Raw genomic sequence first — 8,065 nt, forward strand, 5'->3', positions numbered from 1 at the left:
TCTGATATGTCACAGCAAACATTTGTTTGTTGACCAAACTTCAGCATCTTAGATAGAGAAACACTTTACAATGAATCCAAATGCATAATCAAATATTCACTTCAAATTTCACAACAAAATTGTTCACAACAGAGATGAGCTGTTCCATCCTCTGCAAATAAAATTCCATCACCTTATTAAAATAGAATTTCTATGGATGGCTCACCTCAGCAGGGGAGCTTAACCAAACATTTACAGGGGCTTTATCACCACCAACCTTACTCATTGCATCACAGTATAAACTATTGTTTCAACTAGCCATCTACACCAATAGAAGATGCCTAGAAGGTGGAAAGACACTATGAAGGATATTATAGCCATATAATATCATACCATTAGCTGATAGAGTTTGGGGTTGTTAGCATAATTCCCCTAAAAAGTAATTTAAAAAACCACAATTGCATGTGATTTCTTTCTTTACCTTCCTCGGTGAGTGGCTTTAAATACTTCAATAAGAATACTGGATTTATTTGACAGCGACAAATGGATTTGTCATTCAGAAACATACCAGAAAGTAACAAAGGTAGCTAAAAATCTATTATTGCACTGACTGACATACAAGCAGATTATTATTGAGTGTTGCAGCTGTAAGTCAACATTATGTACCTAATAGGAAAGGTCTAGTTTGGAACCACAAAAGCCAAGAAAAATAACCCTGAACTTTTGAAGTAATTGTGGCTTTTGGATTTCTCCCCCCTGAACCAACACAGATTTTGATTTGTGTGTAATTTTTAGTTTCCATTTATGTCAGAGTTGGCCAGCTGGAGGCCTCAGGTAGTGTTTGTTGTTTCTTCTTCTTCTTCTTTTCTCCCCCCCCCCAAAAAAAAATTTATTTTACGACACACATACACACATTAAACATAAAAATAATAATACATAATCAACACTAAAACTTACAGAAAACAAAAACAAATAAACAGAGAAATACAACTAAAACATTGTTACTTACAAAATTTATACAAACAAATGAGCATCAATATATATACTATACTTCATTTTTTCTTTCCCCCCCAATTGACTTCCTTCACCCTCAACATGGTTCTCTTTTCATTTTTGGTAAACTGTTTCCCTCTTAATTCTTTACTACCTCTTTTTCTTTCTGTTTTTGACTTACATACCTTCATTTATTTTGCGGAAGTTAATCGAAACAAGTTCAAGTATTAATTTGAGGGCACTGCTTTTTAAGATATTCTCTATATTTTCCCCAGTCTTTTTGAAATTTTTGTTTGGGCTGATCCCTTATAGCTTCTGCCAATCTGATATAATCCAATTTGATATAATCCAACAATTTATCTTGCCATTTTTTTTTTGTCGGTGTTATTTCTTTTTGCCAATTTTTGGCAATTTATGTTCTAGCGGCCTCTGTAAGCATAATTCCCCCCTCCCCGGCTAGTGTTTGGGCACTGGTTGGGGTGAATGACCACTCCCCACATCAAATGGGGTTGCTTTTTATGTGGTCGTGCGCAGCCCACAGGACCCTATGCGGCTCCTGGCAGTACAGCCTGGCTTTGCCCTCCCCAGGCTGGATACCTGGAGGTCTCCGCCTACCTCAAGCAATTGCCCAATCCTACCTGGAGAGGCTTTGCCAGGGGATTGGACCAGGTAGGCCCTGCCCACACAATAGAGGGTCAATCTACTTCTACCGGTCCACAATAGAAAGTGTCCTTTCCTACTGCATCATGGTGTGGTACACTGGTTTGACATCAACTGATAGGAAGTGCCTACAGAGGGTGGTGAATACAGCACAAGATATTGTGGGCTGTCCCATGAATCCGCTGGATGAAATAGCAGAAGAACGTTGCCTCAGGAGAGTGAGGAAAATTCTCAGGGATGATTCACACCCTGGCAGGCACTTTCTTGATCTCCTGCCCTCAGGCAGAAGATATAGAAGCATGATTAGTCACACCAACAGGGTAAAGAACAGCTTCTATCTGTGGGCTGTTAGGCTGCTGAATGAAAAGATAACAACAGGGCAACTGACTTTCTGGTTTGGTGGGTGTGCGTCAGTAAACGAGGGGAATTAAGACTAAGAGAGCCGAGTGGGGAGTGCTCATGTAATCTCACTGTATACAAGTTGTACAAGTGACAATAAAGTATTTCAATTTCAATTTCAATTCAATCTTACCTGGGAATCATCAGTTGGCTCCAGAGTGAATGTTGGGGTGAATGTGTATCTGCTGGATCCAAAGCTCTTGCATTCCCCCCACATGCTCAAAGAACCAACCTGACATTATACCATCCCTGGGGCTGAATTAGGTATTTTGCTCCCTCTCTCCCACCCACCTACCATGGCTATTGCAAAATTGCAGGACCCGGTGCAGCAGTCACTCTGCTTGCTGACTTTCCTCTCATCTTAATGCCTTAATGGTGAATTAAGATTACTCTGCTAAATCCCCCCCCCCAATCTGTTTGAATTAAAACAATAGCAGCCAACTGCGGGAGTGCAATTATGCACATGAGAATTAAAAATATAAGCAATTAAAATCTAGTGTGTTGGCAATCAAAGGAAAAATACAGACATCAAGGAAAGAGAAAGTCACCTATTTGGAGAAAAATAATAACAACATTTTAGATTAAAGACTTGGATATCAGCAATTAAAGAAGGAAAATGATGTTTCTTTTACTAAAAGGATGAACGTGCTGCAGTCTTGGTGAGGAAATGGCTGCTTCTAGAGAGCATTTTCATTCAAAAGAATGCTGCCATTTTAAATCACTCCTCCCACAATATTCTGCTTGAAGTTCCGATCCCTTGGATTTGGATACTTTATTTTATTCTCCTGCAGGATCACAAATGAGCTTCTGTAGTAAGATCCAAGGAAAGCCATAAATTTGTTTGAAAAACATGGTGGGGGGTTGTTGCATGTAATTCCTTATCTTCATTTAAAAACCGGCAGCTCCTGCCAGAAAATATACAAGGCATATCCCCCAAGGGATGTCAGAATGGCAGAAGAACAACAGAGCATAGCTGGAAGAATACATGCACCTGGGATTGTTATTTTGTTTTATCGATGGTAATTTGTCTATACGCAAAGCGAAATATTAAGAAAGCTATCAGAAATAACTACTGGAAGAAAACCCTCTTTATACAAAAATAATTTTGTACCAAACCTATAAATAACAGGCTGTGCGATCACTGCAGTTAGAGTTCTTTTTGTTAAACATTAGAGGGACTATTGAACTCCCACACTTGAAGAATGGGAGACAAGAATGCAGCAATGTGCCATTATGATTAAATGAACACCCTTCATCATGTCTAAGGAAGGGAGACAAAAGTGTAATCTCTTTAATGAAAATTGGCATTTTTTGGAATTGATTACTGGCATAGCGATGCACATGCATCAACTAATGTTCATCAGGTATTTAATTTGTTATAAATAATCAGCATTATGGGAAATAATAGTTTATTCTTGTATATATGTTTACTTATGCCTAAACTGTAGCCTATGTTGTAATTCTACAAGAACTTGCAGGTTGTGAGAGGAGCAAGTTCGACACACACAATGCAACGTTTCTCTTTGGGTGATATTCAACACTAGTCATATTCAGAGTTGATCTACTGAAATAAATGGATTGGAGATATTTAAATCCATTGGTTTGAATGGGCCTGCTATATGGCTTGGCTAGATATCACCATTTAGTTTTTCTGTGGAAAGACACAACATGAGCTACTTCATAATTCCAAAGTCCTGAATTCTAACTGGCATCACCAACTTTACTATAGAGCATGTTCTCTAGATGGCTGTCCATATGTTGTTCAACAGCCTTCAGGCCTAGGCAGAATGACCAGTGGTCATTGGTGATGACGTCAATCACCTGGATGGCCACAGGTTATTCTTTTAATAATAATAATAATAATAATAATAATAATAATAATAATAATAATAATATATCCCACCTTTCCCCTCAAAGAAGCCCAGGGTAGCATGCAACAAGTGATAAAGCAATAAAAAGATCTTAGAAACAGTTCCAGTATCAATGCAGACTGGGAAGAATCTCAACTTGTTGAAAGAGGGAGGTTTTCAGTAGGCAGTACAGTGGTACCTCGGGTTACAGACGCTTCAGTTTACAGACACTTCAGGTTGCAGGAATAGTACCTCGGGTTAAGAATTTGCTTCAGGATGAGAACAGAAATCGTGCAGCAGCAGCGTGGCGGCAGTAGGAGGCCCCATTAGCTAAAGTGGTACCTCAGGTTAAGAACAGTTTCAGGTTAGGAACGGACCTCTGGAACGAATTAAGTTATTAACCAGAGGTACCACTGTAAAAAGACAACAGAGATGATGCCTGTCTAATATTTTAAGAGAGGCAATTATATGGAGAGGTGCCACAGTGCTAAAGGGCTGATTGCTACATTGTGCAGAATGGACTTTCTCATCAGATGGTTTCTGCAGGAAAGGCTCACCTGCAGAGCACAGTGATTGATGAGTATATAGAGGGCGAGATGATCTTTCAGGTCATATAGCATTTGACCACTCATGCTACAAAACTTGACCAACAATGAGGTCAGTTTCAGTGGCAAAACACATTTTTGGCTCAGGGACCACTGGCTGGTGGAGGATGTTCCTCCAAGAATGTAGAAGCTGGCAATCCTGCCTTAGATTAAAGCCCATTAAATGAAGCTGATCGCTTCAGGGTGTGAATTATTTCAGACCAGTGACAATAATGCCACCTACTTGGGCAACCAGAATTAGTTACTTTCTGGAGCCTATAAAGAAAGACCCTGCTTGTCAAAGATCCCCTGTTCGATTTATGGTCACACTTCCCATTGTAATAGAAAAATCAATACAGCACAAGTAAATGGTGATTTCCACCTCATCCCCTTAGCCTGAAAAGGATATGATTATTAGACTTGCAGTCCTTTCTTTTTGGACAGTGGCTCTGTGTTTTTAACACATACACTGCAGTTGGTGGTAGGGATTCAGAAGGTGCAATGCTCATAGTGAGCATCTTCTTACCCGATGAAAGCAGCACCTGTTTAATTTCAACCCACCGTGCAGCTGTTCTAACCAGAGAGCTTTTGCCATTAAAAGGAGCAGCAACTGGTTCCAAACTCCTGGAATTATTAAAGGCTTCTTTCTGCCTTGCTTTCAGCTATTTTGGTTGTATGCTGTTGTCAGTTAGTATCATACAGATCTGAACAGCCAGAGTCTTTCTGCGCCTTTCTCTGATTGCTTCAGGGCCAAAACAACCCTTTGAAAGAATTCAAGTGTCTCCAATCCATTAAACGTAGCTAAACTGCTTGTCTACTGCTATTTGGGATTGATCTAATTGGTCCAAACTCTTGGGTGTGATGCAGTGCCTTCCTATTATCCCTTCAAAGATTGCTCTAGACAACGAATGCATAACCAGGGCTGTTGTACTTTGAAGTCATTGTCAAGACTAGGTATGAGTGAATCTGTAAATTTTGGTTCCTCTCGGTTTCTCAGTTTTTACCAATCTTAAATTCAGTTCTTTACATTTGCAAATCAGCTTGAGATTGAAAAACATCACTGGGAGTTTTCTTCTGGATATTGTTAGAAAGATACAGATATAATGTATAGAAATTCTTACTACCTATGACCAACAACAATCCCGCCCCATGCCCCTATTTCCACAAAATTCTTTTACCCCTACTTTAATGAAAGAAATTTCTGTTGATCAATGAATTACCGTATTTTTCAGTGTATAAGACGCCCCTACTTTTGGAGACTCCAATTTAAGAAAATTGGGGGGGGGGGAGATGGCCCAGAGTTGTTGAGATTTTTGGGGGGAGGATTGCCAAAGTTGTGAAGCTTTTTTTGGGGGGGGGGAGGATTGCCCAGATTTGTTGAGCTTTTTTTGGATAATAATCATTATTTTATTATTATTTAACATTTTCTCTTAGTGAGTGATGAGATTTTATTGTTTCCAGCCATACTACACATACCGTAGAACCTTTGGCCTTCCAGATGTTGCTGAACTGCAAGTCCCATCAGCTCCAGCAAGAATGGCCAGTGGCCAGGGATGATGGCAGTTGTACTTCATCAACAACTAGAGGGCCACAAGTTCCCAACACCTGCTAGAGAGCTTAGCGTTAGCTTTTTTGTTGCGTGAATTTACCCCCCCTTCCTTTGGAAAGTTTGTTTTGATTAGCAATTTGCATTTGAATGTTGAGGATCTGCTCATTAAAACAAATTATCCTGTGGGTTTGCAGACTGTTTTGCTTGACAGCACGTTGTGGAATTTCTGCTTGCATGATTTGATTGCAATGAAATGAAATGTTGGGTATGGTATATCAGGGTTAGTATGGTTAGAAATAAAACTGATGTTTGAATCGAGAATGGCATAGTTTTGCTGCAGGGACCACAAGATAGCTGGCATGGCTCTTTATGACTCTTTTCAAGCCACTCCATTTATTGCTTTCCCATTCTCTTATCATGGATAAGAGGAGACTGAGAGAAGATACAATACCCATCTTCAAATATCTAATGGGCTGTCACATGGAAGATGTAGCAAGCTTGTTTCCTCCCACTCCAGAGGGCAGGACTTGAACCAGTGGATTCAAGAAAGGAGAAACTGAGGGTGTTGTGGTACTGTCTTTGTTTTCTAAAATTGCAAATCATGTTCAGAAAGCTGCTCTGTTTTGCTATTACATTTTGCTCCACTGGCCTTTTAGGCAATATCTTTGGCTGCATAGACACTGTACTTTTAAAGCTCACTCAAAGAACAAACATTTTCCCCTCAAAGAATCCTGGGCACTGCAGTTTAAGGGTTGCCGGGGATTGTAAATCTGGAAGGGATAAACTACACTGCCCAGAATTCTTTGAAGGAAATAATGTCCTTTAAAAGTATAGTGTGTAAGCAGCCATAGGCTTACTTGAAAGGGATGTTTACAAAGGATTTATAGTTAGGTAACTGCGCACTGTGAAGACCGCATGGAGTTTCCAGGGAAAATTTCGCATGCCAGTTCTTGACAGCTTGTAACCAGGCGTTACTGCTACTGACTGAATAAGGATATGTTTCTGACACACAGTGTTGCTCTGTATGTCAGTGAAGCTTGGAAAATTTGAGAAACATTTGTATCCAGCCATTGAATTAACCCCTGTAAGACACATTATATCTCTTTTGTGATAACCACAAGTTTCAAATTTATAAATGGAATAAAACCTGGGCAAACATGGTAGTATTCTCTCTCTCTCTCTCTCTCTGTGTGTGTGTGTGTGTGTGTGTGTTTAATGATCACTGGGCAGACTCAAACATCAACTTTCTTTTGGCGACTTTTCAGTGATTGTTCTGAAAGTGTTTGTATTGTCCTCACTCTTAATTGACTTCATTTGCCTTTAATGATATAATCACATAGCCAGATATAATCACATAGCCAAATATATATATGACATTTTGTCATATCCTATGACCTGCGGGTGTAGGGCAGTATACAAATTCATTCATTCAATCAATCAATCAATCAATCATATTCACTATGTGATAGTCACATGTGTGATTTCAGCAATTTAGATAATTCAGAACATGGCAAAATCAGGAATTAAAAGTGGGGGGGGGGCATCCTTGCAGCTGAAGACAAATGAAATAATGGTAGCGAGCAGGATTGTAAAAAGATGAAACCTCCTCACCGTTAATTGGCTTTTAAAAATTAACAGGGTTTTAGGAAGTATTTCTATCTGAAAGCACTACTTTGAAAGATCAAAACGGGAGGATATTCAAGCCTTATTCAGGCATTTCATAGAACTGTGAGGGCTAACTGGGGAGGAGAGGGTGGATATTTGTACCCTGTGCCCAATGCTCCAGTTCTGATATTCACATGTTCTTTGAAGGGCTGAAGTAGGATTCTAAGAATGTTCAGCTGACAATGCTTAGAATCTTCCCTGCAACAGGGAGCCTGACTAAGACAGATCTCTGTGCATGGAGGTCTGAAGTTTCTTCCTGTGAGGTGGTGGAAGTAGGGCTAACCTGTGTACTCCCAAAAGGGCATGCCATGAACAAAGCAAAAGAACACATGGAGATGACATGCTCTTTCCAAAAGCTGCATTTGACCATGTCGGATTGGATGTTT

General features: G+C 39.8%; 1 long non-coding RNA gene across 1 annotated transcript in view; it reads right to left on the bottom strand.

The window, feature by feature from the left end:
• LOC310845235 overlaps positions 1 to 7,815 on the bottom strand; it is a 24,343-nt gene extending 16,528 nt beyond the window's left edge. The window contains exon 1 of the long non-coding RNA XR_014564588.1: positions 7,626 to 7,815. This is a non-coding gene — a long non-coding RNA (uncharacterized lncRNA). The remainder of the gene's footprint in view (positions 1 to 7,625) is intronic.
• Positions 7,816 to 8,065: the final 250 nt, after the last annotated feature.

The sequence above is a fragment of the Podarcis gaigeae genome, assembly GCF_964106915.1.
Source record: "Podarcis gaigeae genome assembly, chromosome: 5".
NCBI classification, from domain to species: Eukaryota; Metazoa; Chordata; class Lepidosauria; order Squamata; family Lacertidae; genus Podarcis; species Podarcis gaigeae.